The sequence below is a fragment of the Bos mutus genome, chromosome 16 (assembly GCF_027580195.1).
Source record: "Bos mutus isolate GX-2022 chromosome 16, NWIPB_WYAK_1.1, whole genome shotgun sequence".
In the NCBI taxonomy this organism is placed as follows: Eukaryota; Metazoa; Chordata; class Mammalia; order Artiodactyla; family Bovidae; genus Bos; species Bos mutus.
In genome coordinates, this window is record NC_091632.1 from 14,039,185 (window position 1) to 14,053,639 (window position 14,455).

Sequence of the window (14,455 nt, forward strand, 5' to 3'; positions counted from 1 at the left end):
TATTAACCCTCTTTGATGAGTAATTGAAGCCCAGGCAGTTGAGTAAATTTCCCAAGGTTGCCTAACTGAAAGTGAAGGAACTAGAATTGGAATTTTGGCCCATTATATTCTAAAATCCATGATCTTCATGCTCCACCAACCTTCACAGAGGAGATTTATGTGGCATACAAATATCAGTTAGAACATATACTCATGGACAGAAGTGGTGTAAGAAAGAGTCTGATATTTGGGAGTAGGGAGACCTGGACTCAAGAGGAAGCTCTGGCACTTGCTGGGTGTTACACCTTGGGCACATCATTTCATGTCACCTCTCTGGGCATCAGATGGCTCATATGTAAAATGAGCATGCCCAGGTCTACTTCCCAAGGTTTTTAATATCACAGGAGATGTCTGGAGAGTCCTAGGTACAATGGCAAGCCCTACAACTCTAAGGGATTGCTAGGCCAGCAAGGAAGGAGCTGGCAAATTGGTCCTGCTGTAAAGGAAAGTCAGGAGGGCTTGATTTGAACCAGACTTCTGGTGGCTGAGATGTTAAAGAATCAGCCTGCAATGCAGGAGACCCGGGTTTGATCCCTAGGCTGGGAAGATTCCCTTGCAGAAGGGGTTGCCATTCCCTTCATTGGTGTGCAACCCACACCAATATTCTTGCCTAGAAAATCCCACGGACAGAGGAGCCTGGCAGGCTAAAGTTTGTGGGGTCTCAAAGAGTGGGACACGACTGAGCGACTAACACGCTTTCAGGAAAGGAAAGGAAAGAGAAGTCACTCAGTCGTGTCCGACTCTTTGCGACCCCATGGGCTACAGCCTACAGGGCTCCTCCCTCCATGGAATTTTCCAGGCAAGAGTACTGGAGTGGGTTGCCATTGCGTCAAAATATGAAAGGGCTGGCTGAGCCTAGGTGTCCCTGATTGAAGGGTAAGAAGGGTACAGTTCAAATGCACCCAGGGAAATCAGCGATGATACTCGAGATTCGAGGGAGGGTCGGTTAGGTCTCCAACTGCCCGGTTTTCTACCTGTCTCTCAGCATCCCGCCCAGCACCTGCCGGGGCGTCCGCCCTCTCTGAGGGCCCGGCGCCCCTCCCCGCGCTCGCTCCCTGGCCCCCCAGGCCCCGCCTCTCCGGGGCCGGGCCCGCCCCCCTCCCTCGGCGGGCGGGGCCCCGCGGCTGAGAGCCGAGCCCCTGCTTCGCAGACGCTGCCTCGGAGCAGCCAGGCGTCCTGCGAGCGCCAGCGCGCCGAGCCCAGGTGAGTCCGGGTGGGTCGCCGCGTGGGGCCGGAGGGAGCGCACCGAGCACCGCTTCTCAGCGCGTCGCGTTGACTTTGAAACCGAAAACACGTCGGCGGCAGGAGCCCCGCAGCTGCCTCCCCGCAGCCCGGCCCGGCCGCCTGTCCCCCGCTCGCGGCCGGCGAGTCCCCGACGGCCGGGGGTGGGAGGGTGGGGTGCACGCGAGGAGGCCCCGGGGCCCGGACCCCGGGTCGGGAGAAGCCGGCGGGACAGGTGTCCCCTGATGCGGGCGAGTGGGTGCGGTGTGTATGGGCGGGGGGCGGTTGGGTTCCGGGCCCCGGAGCGAGTTTTCTGAGCAGAGAAGGGGTATTCCGAGAATGGAGACTGGGGGTCCCGAGCTGGGGAGCGCCTCCAGGGCGAGGGTGTCCACTCCGCGGACCAGAGGCAGGTCGGGGTGTGCGGGCCGGGGAAGGACTTTAGGCGCGTCTGGCACGCGCGCCTGCAAACCCCTGTCTTCCCCCATCGCGCCGTGAGGCATCCCCTCTTTCCACTTTTGCAGGACTTTCCAGCCAGAATATTCTAGAATAAAGCTTAAATACTGGCATGCATGGAACCTCAGGGAAGCCGTTCGATTGGGCGTCCTTATTTAGAACCTCCCTCACCCCCAGCCAAGGAGAGCTCAAAGGGGTCTTGCAGGAACCCAAGACTCAGGTAGGAACGAGCTGCCCAGAGAACACCCAGAGAATTGGTGGAAACTGGGGTCTCCACAGCAGATGGCCTCGCCCTTGTTACTGCTCTGCAGGGTTTTGGCAGTTCTGAGAATTCTCAGTGAATTCTGGGGCCACTGCTCTTGCTACTAACCCCCGGGCGTCTCCTCTGACATTCTGGGCTGTTTCTGCCCCCTCCTGCAGAGTTTCCATATTTGGCTATTTCAGATTTACTTTCATCAGAAGTCGGTTACCTCGCAGTGACAGGCAGGGCTGCTATGCGCTCGCGGTGGGGTTGGTGAAAGGAGGCGTGGCTCCCGGCGGGGACTGTCCCCTGCGCACCCCACCCTCCACAGCCCCGGGCTCTGACCCGTGTCCCTTCCGGACAGGCCTCTAGTAACCAACTGAATTCAGTAAATATTTATTGGGCACCAGTTCTGGGTGAGAAATGGGGAAGGGCCAGTGGAATACTTTCCTTCTTTCAGAGATACTTGCATTTTAAAAGGAGACATAAAATGAAAATTGGTTTAAGTGCTTCTGGGTATAGAACAGTTCTGGCGGAGGTGGGTGAGATAATTTTAGGCAGGGAAAGCCTGGGCTAGAACCTCTCAAATGGAGCATGCAGCTGCCTGCCTTGCCTTCCCCACAGACAGCTGAAGACAGGGGTGTTAGCGCGATTGATGGTTTGGGTGAAAACCTTATCATCTGAACACTCTCACCTCCAACTTCAATTTAAACAAGAGAGACAGACGTTGCTGCAGAAGAGATGAAGGTGCGTTGGAGGCAGAAAATGTCCGACCTTTATTTATCAAGGTTGTTGTTGTTGCTGTTTTGGTTCTTGTTTTGGACTCAGTGGAATGGGCTGACCCTCAGATGCTGGAATCTCTCTCTCCCTGGGTTCTGGACACTGGGAGAAGAAAGCCTTCTGTCTGAGCCAAACTGTGGAAGCCCCGCCAGAGGGGTGGTGGTGGAGGGGGAGACTTTCTCGGGTCCTCTGGGCTGAGGTCTGAGGACAAGCAGGGTTTCCATTGATCCACAAGCATCATCCACCTGCCCTGGGTGGCAGAGTAGTGGAAAAACTATGGAAAGGCGATGGGGTCCCATCCACTGGAAGTACTTGCTGTCGCCACTGGAATAAATGCAGACAGAGGGGGCTGGATGTCTCTGAGTCAGTCCCATCAGGCTAGCCTGGGAAACAGACCGCCTGTGATTATCTCAGCTTTACTGGAGAGGACCCTGAAGAAGAAAATATTAAAGCCTTGTTCATAAAGCCCTTCCCCTTTCAAAGCATTTTTCCCATTACTCTGGACATTTTGTCCTCCACGATACCCTTGAGAGTCAGGCCAAAGCAGGATTATTGTCCACATGGCCCAGATGGGGAGGGGGAAGCACTGAGAGTGAAATAACCCTTTGGACACCACTGCTGGGCCAGGCCTGGGTCTCCAAGGACTGTGGTTCCTCTGACCCAGGCCCCTCACCTTGGTTTCTCAGAGCTACATCCACCCACCTCAAGCTCAGCGAGGGGTGACGAGGGGAGGTGCCTGCATGCCTGCCATGCTTGGTTGCCTCCGACTCTTTGCAATTATAGCCTATGGACTGTAGCCCGCCAGGCTCCTCTGTCCATGGGATTCTCCAGGCAAGATACTGGAGTGAGTAGCCATTTCCTCCTCCAGAGGATCTTCCCAACCCAGGGATCAAACCCACATCTACCCAAGTCTCCTGCATTGTAGGTGGATTCTTTACTGCTGGGCCACCAGGGCTTCCCTGTTGGCTCAGATGGCAAAGAATCTGCCTGCAGTGTAGGAGGTTCAGGTTCAATCTCTGGTTTCGGAAGATATTCTGGAGAAGGGAATGGCAACCCACTCCAGTATTCTTGCCTGGAGAATCCCAGGGACAGAGGAGCCTGGCAGGCAAGGAGTCAGACATGACCGAGCAACTAACAAGCGGACTCAGACTCTGATCATGCCTGGATGATCTGTTCCCAGTAACACAGAGCAAGTTCTCCTGGATACTCTGGCCACAGCATGAACAGACACCTCCTGTGATAGTTCCACCTCCGCTAGCAAACTCAGGGTGAGAATCAGGGTATCTGGTCTTGTTTGTAGCCTGGCGTCTGGCACGGAGGAGGACTAAACAGATGCTGGTGTTGAATTCACTGGAAGTGTGTCTCCCTTGGGCTTCGAGCTGCCGGGGCCCGATGGTTGGGAAACGCATCCTGGGTGGGGCTCTGGAGACACTGTGCTGCCAGCAGGACTCATCTGCACCCCAAAGTCAGCATAGCACCGTTCAGTTGACAAACAGCTGTCTCATCTGCTGAACGTCTCACTGCCTCCCTGAGAGCAGGGAGAGGCAGCTGCTGTTCTTGCATGTTAGTGGGCTGCAAGCTGGGCTCAGACATGACTTCAAATATCTCACAGCGCGTGGGGAGTGGCCAGGACCTCAGCGCATGTCTTCTGACTCGAGTTCATGAGCTCTGATAGTTTTGTGGCTAGAGGAAACCAGGATTCTGGGCAGGAGGGTGGGGGGACCCGAAGGGCGTTCATCAAAGGTTGCCTGACACCTCTGTCACCCATCCGGGTTCTTTAATGAGAGTCAGGAGACCAGGGAGAGGAGGGCAGCGGCTGAGGCCTCCTCTGAATAGCGATGCCTGTTCAGATGGTGACTTTTCCCGACGTTCCTCTGGGGCAGGAGCTGTCACCCCAGTAGTGTTGTAGGTAGGGTGTGTGTGTGCATGTGTGTGTGTGTGTGTGTGTGTGTGTGTCAGGGAACAAGCTGCAGGGCAGAAGTCACCCCCAGGGCTGCTGAGGATAGAGCCAGGCTACAGAGTTTGCTGCTTTGCTCAGAGCGAAACTGCATTTGGAGGGCCAGACAGCAGCCGTTCCCCTTGGGTCCCCAGCAGGCCCTGTCTTGTGAGGAAGTGGGCTGGAGGGGCAGGGGGAAAATAAAAGTGAAAACACTCAGCGGTCCTCATAGAAAAATTCAAAGTCCCTTTGCGGTGGCAGTGATAAGTCCTTTCTGCCCATTGGCACCTGGAGGCAGGCAGTGGTACCTACAGGCGGGGACGGGGCTGTAGAGAGAGCAGATGCAGCCAAGTGTTGGCGCAAGTCCTGTGGCCCCGGGGTGACTGAGGGAGCCCGAGGAGCGCCCCGCCCCAGGGTTCGTGTTTGCAGGAAGGAGTACCCAGCTCACTTCCTTCCAGGAGAGCCTCACACCTTTTTCCTTGACCCGCGCTCCATCATCACCTCTCCTCTCCAAGCCAGAGCATCCCCGAGGTTTCCTCTGCAGCTTTTCTCTCTCTCAAGGAAAAGGAGCTCTCTTGACCAGTGGGAGAGCACCTTCTCCATCTACACCCCCGATCCCGCCCTCTCCTCTCTTGGAGACAGACCCATTCCCTTCATAATTCCCTGGCCACTGACTCCTTCCCCTCCACCACATGCTCCGTCTCTGTTAAACAAGACCCCAGCTTCCTCGCCCTTTCACCGACCAGATTCTGGAAAGAGCAGCTGGCACTCGCCCTTGCCCTTGGCGTTCTCTTCCTCGTCGGCTCCATGCACCTGCCCCTCTGCCCGTGTTGCCCTTTGCAGGCTTCCAGGGCTGCTAATCCTCAGTCGCCAGCCTGCTCTGCAGCTGCTGCTCGGCTCCTGGAAGGGGGCCACACCGTCCCCACTGATGTTTCCTTCCTTGACCTGGAGCTCCTCGTCCTCTTCCCGCCCTGAGCGGGGCTAGGGCTGTGTCTTCAGGCTCCCCTGGAGCCCTGCGGTGCAGCCAAGGTTAACCAGCACTCCTAGGCAAAGGCTGATCAAGTCTCTGCCTCTCAACCAGCTCTCTTCTTGGCCAGTTCGATTTGTGATGTTTCAGGAGCCCCTTGGGCTTCCCTTGTGGCTCAGCTGGTAAAGAATCTGCCCGCAATGTGGGAGATCTGGGTTCGATCCCTGGGTTGGGAAGATCCCCTGGAGAAGGGAAAGGCTCCCCACTCCGGTATTCTGGCCTGGAGAATTCCACGGACCGTGTAGTCCATGGGGTCACAAAGAGTCGGACACGACTGAGCGACTTTCACTTTCATAGGAGCCCCTTAGACACTCACCCAAGCCCCCTTCCCCCGCGTTTTCCCTGAGCCTGACAGACATCCCTGCTGCACCCTCATCTTCTCTGCCCCGTCTCCAGCTGGTCCTGACCTGCTGTCTTTCCCCGGGGCTGCTGCCTGAGTTCCCCCGTCCAGCCCCCTCCTTCCTGTACTCCCTGAGCTGTCTGTTCACTCACTTCCCTGCTTCTCTCCACACTGCTGCGGGGGGACCTCCTTACTGCAGAGTCTAATCAAGACCTACTCCTTCCACTCATGGCGTGGTAGAAATAGTGTGGACTTCAGATCTGTTATTTATGACTTTCCAGTTGTTGTTGTATGGTTGGGGCAAGTTGCCCAACTTCCATGAGTTTCTGTATTCCCACAGGTAAACAGAGATAGTAATGTCACCCACTTGGGGTTGCTGGAAGGATTAAACGAGCCAATTATATACACAGAGCCTAGTGTCTGGCAAGTATTCAACAAAGCTGGCTTTCTTCTTTTATGTTTTTGACAGCATAGGGATTTGTGGGGTCTCTGGGGAGGTGGAAAATGTTTGTCTAGCCTGAAAGCATTCAAATTTAAATTAAAAACAGACAAGCACAAGACCTGCCACATACCAGGGTAGACCATCATTTAAACTAGCCTATTGCTTCCACTCTGCAATCTCTAGACCAGGCCAACCTCAAGGGCCAGAGTAGGTGAACTGGCACAGTGCAGGGCATGGTGCGGATAAGCTGTGCTGAGCCCACAGCAGGCAGAGGGCAGAGAGGGGGGCTACCAATCCCAGATAAAAGGAGGCCCAGCTCCAGGGGTGGGTGTCAAAGGGAGATTTCCAGTCCTTGAGAAAGACTCGTGGGCAGAGCAGTGCAACCTTGGAGGAATAGTGGTGCTGGGCAGTGAGGCAGCACGGGGACCCAGCAGAAGAGAAAATGGACTTGGGAAGCCAAATACAGGCACTGGCTTGGTCACCAGAAACAGAGCCGTCACTTCGGTGGAATCAACTGTGAGGTCACAGCAGAATGAGGAGTGAGTCGACTTGGGGCCAAACTGCCAGCCAGAGCCCTCTCTGTGCTCCCTTCCTAAGCGGATGGCTCGGGACAGCCCCACCTGTGCCCTGAGCCTCCATTAGAGGAGCCCTTGATGCTGGCGGATGGAGGTGGGGGTGGGCATGGAGTTAAGCTGAACCAGTCATGAAAGTCTGTCTTTTGCCTTCAGGATGTGGGGACTCTGAGGAAGAGACTGGGCAGGTATCTCTGATACAACCTAAGATAACGTCCCATGCTTCCCTGGGTTAAAGGCAAAAAAGTGGAGGCTTGAATGCTGCTAAGTAGATGCAGAGTAAAAGAAATGACCAAGCTGGTGGGATCATTCCAGGAAGCCCCTCCTGAGGAATGGGAGGACGGAGAGTTGGGAGGAGGCTGAGGAATACTGGGCTGTGGGCAAAGGCGTCTCTGCAGGACATAGGAAGGAAGGAATGTGTGTGTGCTCAGTGGGTCTGACTCTTTGCGACCCCATGAACTGTAGCCCTCCAGGCTCCTCTCTCCATGGGATTTCTCAGGCAAGAATACTCGAGTCAGTTGCCATTTCCTCCTCCTGAGGATCTTCCCAACCCAGGGATCAAACCCTTGTCTCCATTTCCTACATCTGCTGCATTGGCAGGCAGATTCTTTACCACCAAGCCACCTGGGGAGCCAGGTGAATAGTTGTTCTTAATGGATGGAAAGTAGATTATTCTAGAATGAATTGATATTGAGCTAGTTGTTATAGAAAAACACCCAGTAATTTGGGCTTTGCTTCAACCTCTCCATAGCATTCCCACAGACCTTCCTCTGAAATGTCCAGTGCCATGTCTTTGCTTTGGATGGGCAGATGGTACATTCTTTCAATTTTTCCTCGATGCTGACAAAAATTCCATATATGTGAGTTCAGTGGTTCACTGACTGACACTGGATCTGTCTAACAAGTGTGACTTCTATAGCCCCTATCTCGTCCACCTTGTGACTATATTGCTGGGTTACATCAACTCTGGTTATGCTGGGTTGAACAGCTGCAAGGCCTTGTCGACTAAAAAAAAAAGATGCACAAGCTGAGAGTTGTGACTTCCCTTTTATTTGGGGCAAATTGAGGACTGCAGCCTGGGAGACAGCACCTCAGATAGTTCTGAGAGACTGCTGCAAAGAGGTAGTGGGGGAAGGTCAATATATAAGATTTTGGTGAAGGGGAAGTTCAATGCAATCAAATGTTTGCTTTACAAGAGGCTTTCTGCTAGTCACAAGGAGTTGTCATCATGAAGGGATTTAGTGCTTTTCTAGATATGAAAAGAGGCAAGGATTTGGGATTATGAAATCAGTTCCTGAAAATATCTAACTATCTAAAGACCTGTTCCCAAAACCATCCCAAAGAAAAAGAAATGCAAGAAGGCAAAGTGGTTGTCTGAGGAGGCTTTACAAATAGCTGAGAAAAGAAGAGAAGCAAAAAGCAAGGGAGAAAGGGAAAGATATACCCAACTGAATGCAGAGTTCCAGACAATAGGAAGAAGAGATAAGAAAGCCTTCACAAATGAACAATACAAAGAAACAGAGGAAAACAATAGAATGGGAAAGACTCGAGATGTCTTCAAGAAAATTGGAGATATCAAGGGAACATTTCATGTAAGGATGGGCACAATAAAGGACAGAGATGATAAGAACCTAACATAAGCAGAAGAGATTAAGAAGAGGTGGCAAGAATACACAGAAAAACTATATGAAAAAGGTCTTAATGACCAGAAAAACCACAATGGTGTGATCACTCACTTAGAGCCAGATGTCCTGGAGTGTGAAGTCAAGTGGGCTTTAGGAAGCATTACTACAAACAAAGCTAGTGGAGGTGATGGAATTCCAGCTGAGCTATTTAAACTCCTAAAAGATGAGTCTGTTGAAATACTGCACTCAATATGCCAGCAAATTTGGAATAGTCAGCAGTGGCCACAAGACTGGAAAAGGTCGGTTTTCATCCCAATTCCAAAGAAGGGCAATGCCAAAGAACGTTCAAAGTATCATACAGTTGCTCTCATTTTGCATGCTAGTAAGGTTATGCTCAAAATCCTTCAAGCTAGGTTTCAACAGTATGTGAACAGAGAACTTCTAGATATACAAGCTGGGTTTAGAAAAGGCAGAGGAACCAGAGATCAAATTGCAAACATTTGTTGAATTGTAGATAGCAAGGGATTCCCAGAAAAATATGTACTTCTGCTTCATTGACTACACTAAAGCCTTTGACTGTGTGGATCACAACAAACTGTGGAAAATTCTTAAAGTGATGGGAATACCAAACCACCTTACTTGCCTCCTGAACGTAGGTCAAGAAGCAACAGTTAGATCCGGACATGGGACAAACGGACTGGTTCCAAATTGGGAAAGGAGTACGTCAAGGCTGTATATTGTCACCCTGTTTATTTAATTTATATGCAGAGTACATCACGCGAAATGCCGGGCTGGATGAATCACAAGCTGGCAAGCTGAAGATTGCCAGGAGAGATATCAATAACCTCAGATATGCAGATGATACCACTCTAATGGTAGAAAGAGAAGAGGAACTTTAGTTCCTCTTGATGAAGGTGAGAAAGGAGGGTGAAAAAACTGGCTTAAAACTCAATAAAAAAAAAACTAAGATCATGACATCTGGTCCCATCACTTCATGGCAAATAGAAGGGAAAACAGTGCAAACAGGGACAGACTTTATTTTCGGGCTCCAAAATCACTGCAGACAGAGGCTGCAGCCACAAAATTAAAAGACAGTTGCTCCTTGGAAGGAAAGCTATGACAAACGTAGATAATGTATTAAAAACCAAAGTCATCACTTTGCCAACAAAGGTCCATCTAGTCAAAGGTATGGTTTTTCCAGTTATCATGTACAGATGTGAGAGTTGGACCATAAAGAAGGCTGAGCACCAAAGAATTGATGCTTTCAAATTGTGGTGCTGGTGAAGACACTTGAGAGTCCCTTGGACAACAAAGAGATCAAATCAGTCAATCCTAAAGAAAATCAACCCTGAATATTCATTGGAAGGATTGATATTGAAGCTGAAACTCCAATACTGTGGCCACCTGATGTGAAGAACTGACTCATTGGAAAAGACCCTGATGCTGGGAAAGATTGAGTGCAAGAGGAGGGGGTGGCAGAAGATGAGATGGTTAGATAGCATCACCGACTCAAAAGATACAAATTTGAGCCAACTCTGGGAGATAGTGAAGGACAGGGAACCCTGGCATGCGACAGTCCACGGGGTCACAAAGAGTTAGATGGGACTTAGAGACTGAACAGTAACCAAAGATCTGTTCCACCAGTTTCCCTGGAGCACAGAGCTCTTCACTCTCCACCCTGATCTGCCTTCAGGGTGTGGTGAAGGTCAACAGCTGCAGCAGCACAAGGTTCAGACTCCGCAGTAGTAGATGGCAAATGCCCTTGGCAAGCACCTGTTTGTAGTTGATAGCCTTCTATACTTGACTTATCTGTTCCTAACTTTCTTCATATCATTTCTCCTGCCTGGAATGCCTCCTGTTTTAATCTACTATTTCATGCCTCTTTCACTCTTTTCAAAGAAAACTCAAAATTAGTTTCTCATTAGAAAGGCTGGCCCCAAGACCATGCCCAGGTTCAATAATATAATAGGAGGACTCACAGGATTCAGTGAATAGTCATACAGCTAAGGCTTTTCACATTGAAAGGATACAAAACAAAATCAGCAGAGGGAAAAGGCACCTGGGACAAAGTCTGGAGGAGACTAGGTGCATGCTTCCAAGTGTCCTCCCCCGGTGAAGTCACACAGGACGTGCTTGATTCATCCTGGACTGTGAATTGTGGTAACACCTGTGAAATGTCATCTATTGGGAAAGCTCATTGGAGACTCAGCATCGAGGGTTTTTACTGGAGACTGGTCATATAGGCACCTTCTGCATAGCATACACTGAAAATCCCAGACTTCCAGGAAAAAAAAAAAAAAAAAAAAACAAAAACAAAAAACACAGCAACAAAAACAGCAGATGTTCAACCCAAACCATATTGTTTGCACAGTTTAGGTACCATGAGCAACTCAGGATGGGGACAGCCCACCCCAAATCCACCTTCCCAGACATCATGCAAGGGCTCTCTAGGGGTGGCAGTTGCAGCCCTACTATCTTAACCCTTTCCTGCCCAGCTTCCCTGCATAATCCTACCTCAGTCAGTTCAGTCGCTCAGTTTTGTCCATCTCTTTGTGATACCATGGACTGTAGCATGCCAGGCTTCCCTGTCCATCACCAACTCCCGAAGCTTACTCAAATTCATGTGCATTGAGTAGGTGATGCCATCTGACCATCTCATCCTCCGTTGTCCACTTCTCCTCCTGCCTTCAATATTTCCCAGCATCAGGGTCTCTTCCAAGGAGTCAGGTCTTTGCTTTAGGTGGCCAAAGTTCTGGAGTTTCAGCTTCAGCATCGGTCCCTAACTAATCCCACCTCAGTGCCTAACTATAATTATGCTACAGAGAGAATCCCCCTACGTGAGGGGCCAGAAGACCTGGGTTCGAGCCCAACATGGCCACCTACTGCTAGGTGACCCTTTGGATCCCGCAAACTTCATTTTCCTATTTGGAAAAGGAGAGTCGTAGTTCTTGTTTGTAGATTTCCAGGGTGACTGTGAGGATCAAGTGTGATGACTTAGTAGGTATCCACCCTGCTTGGTTGAGCGCCTGCTATGTCCAGGGCTGTGAGTGACCACGGAGGGCATGGAGGGAAGCGTGGTGCAATGGCTTTGATAGGAGACAAGCCTGAGGTCGAGTCCTGGCCCGGCAGTCAGCAGCTGTGTCACCTGATCATGCTCTTCAAGCTCCCTGAGCTTCAAGACCTGATCTGTAAAAGGTGAGCACGAGTCATGAAAGTAGTGCCTGTCCTTCACCGGGCTGCTGTGCAGAGTACGTGCAACTAGGAAGCAGCTAGCCACAGTATCTAGCACATTGCAGGCACCCAAAGGGGCAGCTGTTCATTTACTCAGATATTCGAGTGCTTGCTCGAGACACAGTCCCAGCCCTGCTTTCCATGTATGGATACAGACTGATATTGAACAGATAATCACCTTAAAAATGAGTGTACTCAGAAGTGCGATGAAGGAGAAGTACAGTGTGATGATGGGTTTGTGCTGAGGAAGAAGGGGGCCAAGCTGGCTGAAGGGGCCTGTGAGGCTTCGCTGCATAGCGAGGCTTAAGCTGGGCTCGGATGACTTGAGTTCAGTGAGAGGTGGGGGTTGGGGAAGGGATGTTTCCAGAGCAGAGGCAAGAGCGTGAACGAAGGGAGACCAGTCTTAGGATGAGGGCTGGGGGAAAGAAGGGTCTCCACTCCTGTGAGGAATGGCAAAAAAAAAAAAAAAAAAGCCAGAGAGGCTAGAGAATAAGGGGTGGGGAGGGAGATGCCCCGGAGAAGTGGGCGGGGCTGTGGTTAGCTCCATGAAGGGTTTGGAACCTGAGAGTGATGGAAGTCGGTGGAAAGTCTGTGGGAGTAAGAACACCTTGACTTTTTCAAAGGCCCGTCAGGCTGCTGTGTGGGGGATGCCTGGGGTGGGGGGGCGGGGAGCAGTGAGTGGGGTAGGCCCGCTTTACGAGGGGAGGCCCATAGCAGGAGACCGGTGCAGATGGGAGGGTGGTGTGAACTGGGTGTTGGAGGAGGAGAGAAGGCGCTGCCAGGGATGATTCCAGTTGTCTGGCCACTACAGCAGGATAAAAAGTGGCCCTTCATGGAGACGGAGCCCTGCAGAGAGGAGACATCAGTACCGTTTTAGGTGTGTTGGCGCTGGGGTGCCTGTGAAACACTGAAAAGGAGACGCCAGGTGGGCAGTAGCCCATGTGGGTCCAGATGCAGTGGGGACACTGGGGAGCGGTTAGTTTGTTTGTGATCTTTGATGGCAGGACACTGTGGTTTCGGGGACGCTAAAGGGAAAGTGTTTTAAAGTGTGCATTTGGGGTGAGGGTGGGGTTGGGGTCACTAATATCTGATGTAGCTGGGAAGCCAGCTGAGATAAAGATGGGAAATTGACTACTGGCTTAAGTGACCCGGAAGTCCCTGGGCCCTGGGTGAGAGCAGCATGGGGTGCTTGGTGGGGGTGTAAGCCAGGCCCGAGTGGGCTGAGGATTGGATGGATCGGTTTGACCAGAGGCCGGTGGGGATGGTCACTCCACTGCATGAGGTGGGTGGGTGGGGGCGGTGTCAGGAGGTTTGGCTGGGAGGAGAAGGCAAGCTCGAGCTTCTTAGGCAAATGTGAGAGTGGGAATTTGGAAGGTGGCTTGCCTCTGAGAAGAGACCTGTGCTTGTGTGAGTGCCAAGGAAGGAGGCAGCTGAACAAGAGAGGCTGAAGGGAGGAGGCTGAAGTCTCGGGCATGAGGAGAGCCTGGTGCAGACGCCGCCTCTGCGAGGGTGTGTGGGCCGTGGAGCAGCCCCCCTCCACCCACACAGGGGGACAGAGTGTGCAGGCTCTGCTCAGTGGCAGGAAGTGGAGGTAGCTTTGGTCGGAAGACGTCTGTTTTCTGTGCAGTAGGAAGAGAAGTTTCCCGGTGAGATGGAGGGAGATGTGATCAAGGTCTGTGGAGAGAAGAGAGGTTTGCAACAGATGTTGGAAACAAGAGAGTGAGCTGAAAGGCAAGCTGGCCCAGAGCCCTGTGACCTGTTCTCCTGAAAGAAGTCTCTGGTGAAGGACTCGAGCCAACGTGATTTTGAATCTCTAGAACCTTGTGAGATGCCTCGGTGAGGACCCCATACCTATTTTTTGAATAAACAAAAACAAGAACGTCCTTCTCAGCATTTTCCCTCCTTCCCACGTACCTGTCTGCCCACCCAGGGGCTGCTTCATGCTGGTGGGACCAAGGAGCACCGTTGAGGCTCTAATCTTCCACCCACCTCCTCATGCCCACTACCCCACTGCCCACCAAGTGCCCATCATCGGCCAGCTTTGCCTTCTCCAGCTGTGACCGGTAGACTGCCAGGACTCAGAACGGAGTGTCAGGCCCTGGGAAGCACGCTCAGTGGGAGAGAGCCTGTCCTGCCTCCTCCAGAAACTCTTGAGGCTGTTGTTCAGTCTTCCCGTGAGTTCTTACTGATCACCCAGCATGTGCCCTGTTCTAAGTATTGCTTACCTTCAGAAGCAGAAGAAACATTGCCGGAGGCAGAAGAAACATTCCCGCCCTCACAGAGCTTATATTCTGGCAGGAAGGTAGTAAAGGAGCAAGCACCTGGCATGCTGCATGGTAATAAGTGCTTTGGGGAGGAATGCAGCAGGCTAGGGGGCTGCTGGGATGTTATGATTCCAGGTGGGTTGCGAAGTCCTCTCCTGTGAGCTCATGTTTGAGCAGGGAAGTGAGGAATGTGCTATTCAGGGGTCGGGGGTGCAAGTGTTCCAGCAGGGGGATAGCACGCAGGAGGCGCATCTGCCACTCAAGAGAGAGCCAGGCTCGTGCGA

General features: G+C 52.0%; 1 protein-coding gene across 1 annotated transcript in view; it reads left to right on the top strand.

Moving 5' to 3' along the window:
- Positions 1-1,164: 1,164 nt before the first annotated feature.
- The window catches only part of TRAF5 (TNF receptor associated factor 5), a 45,909-nt gene continuing 32,618 nt past the window's right edge, over positions 1,165-14,455 (top strand). The window contains exon 1 of the mRNA XM_070384733.1: positions 1,165-1,242. The gene's annotated coding sequence lies outside the window, so the exon portion shown is untranslated. The remainder of the gene's footprint in view (positions 1,243-14,455) is intronic.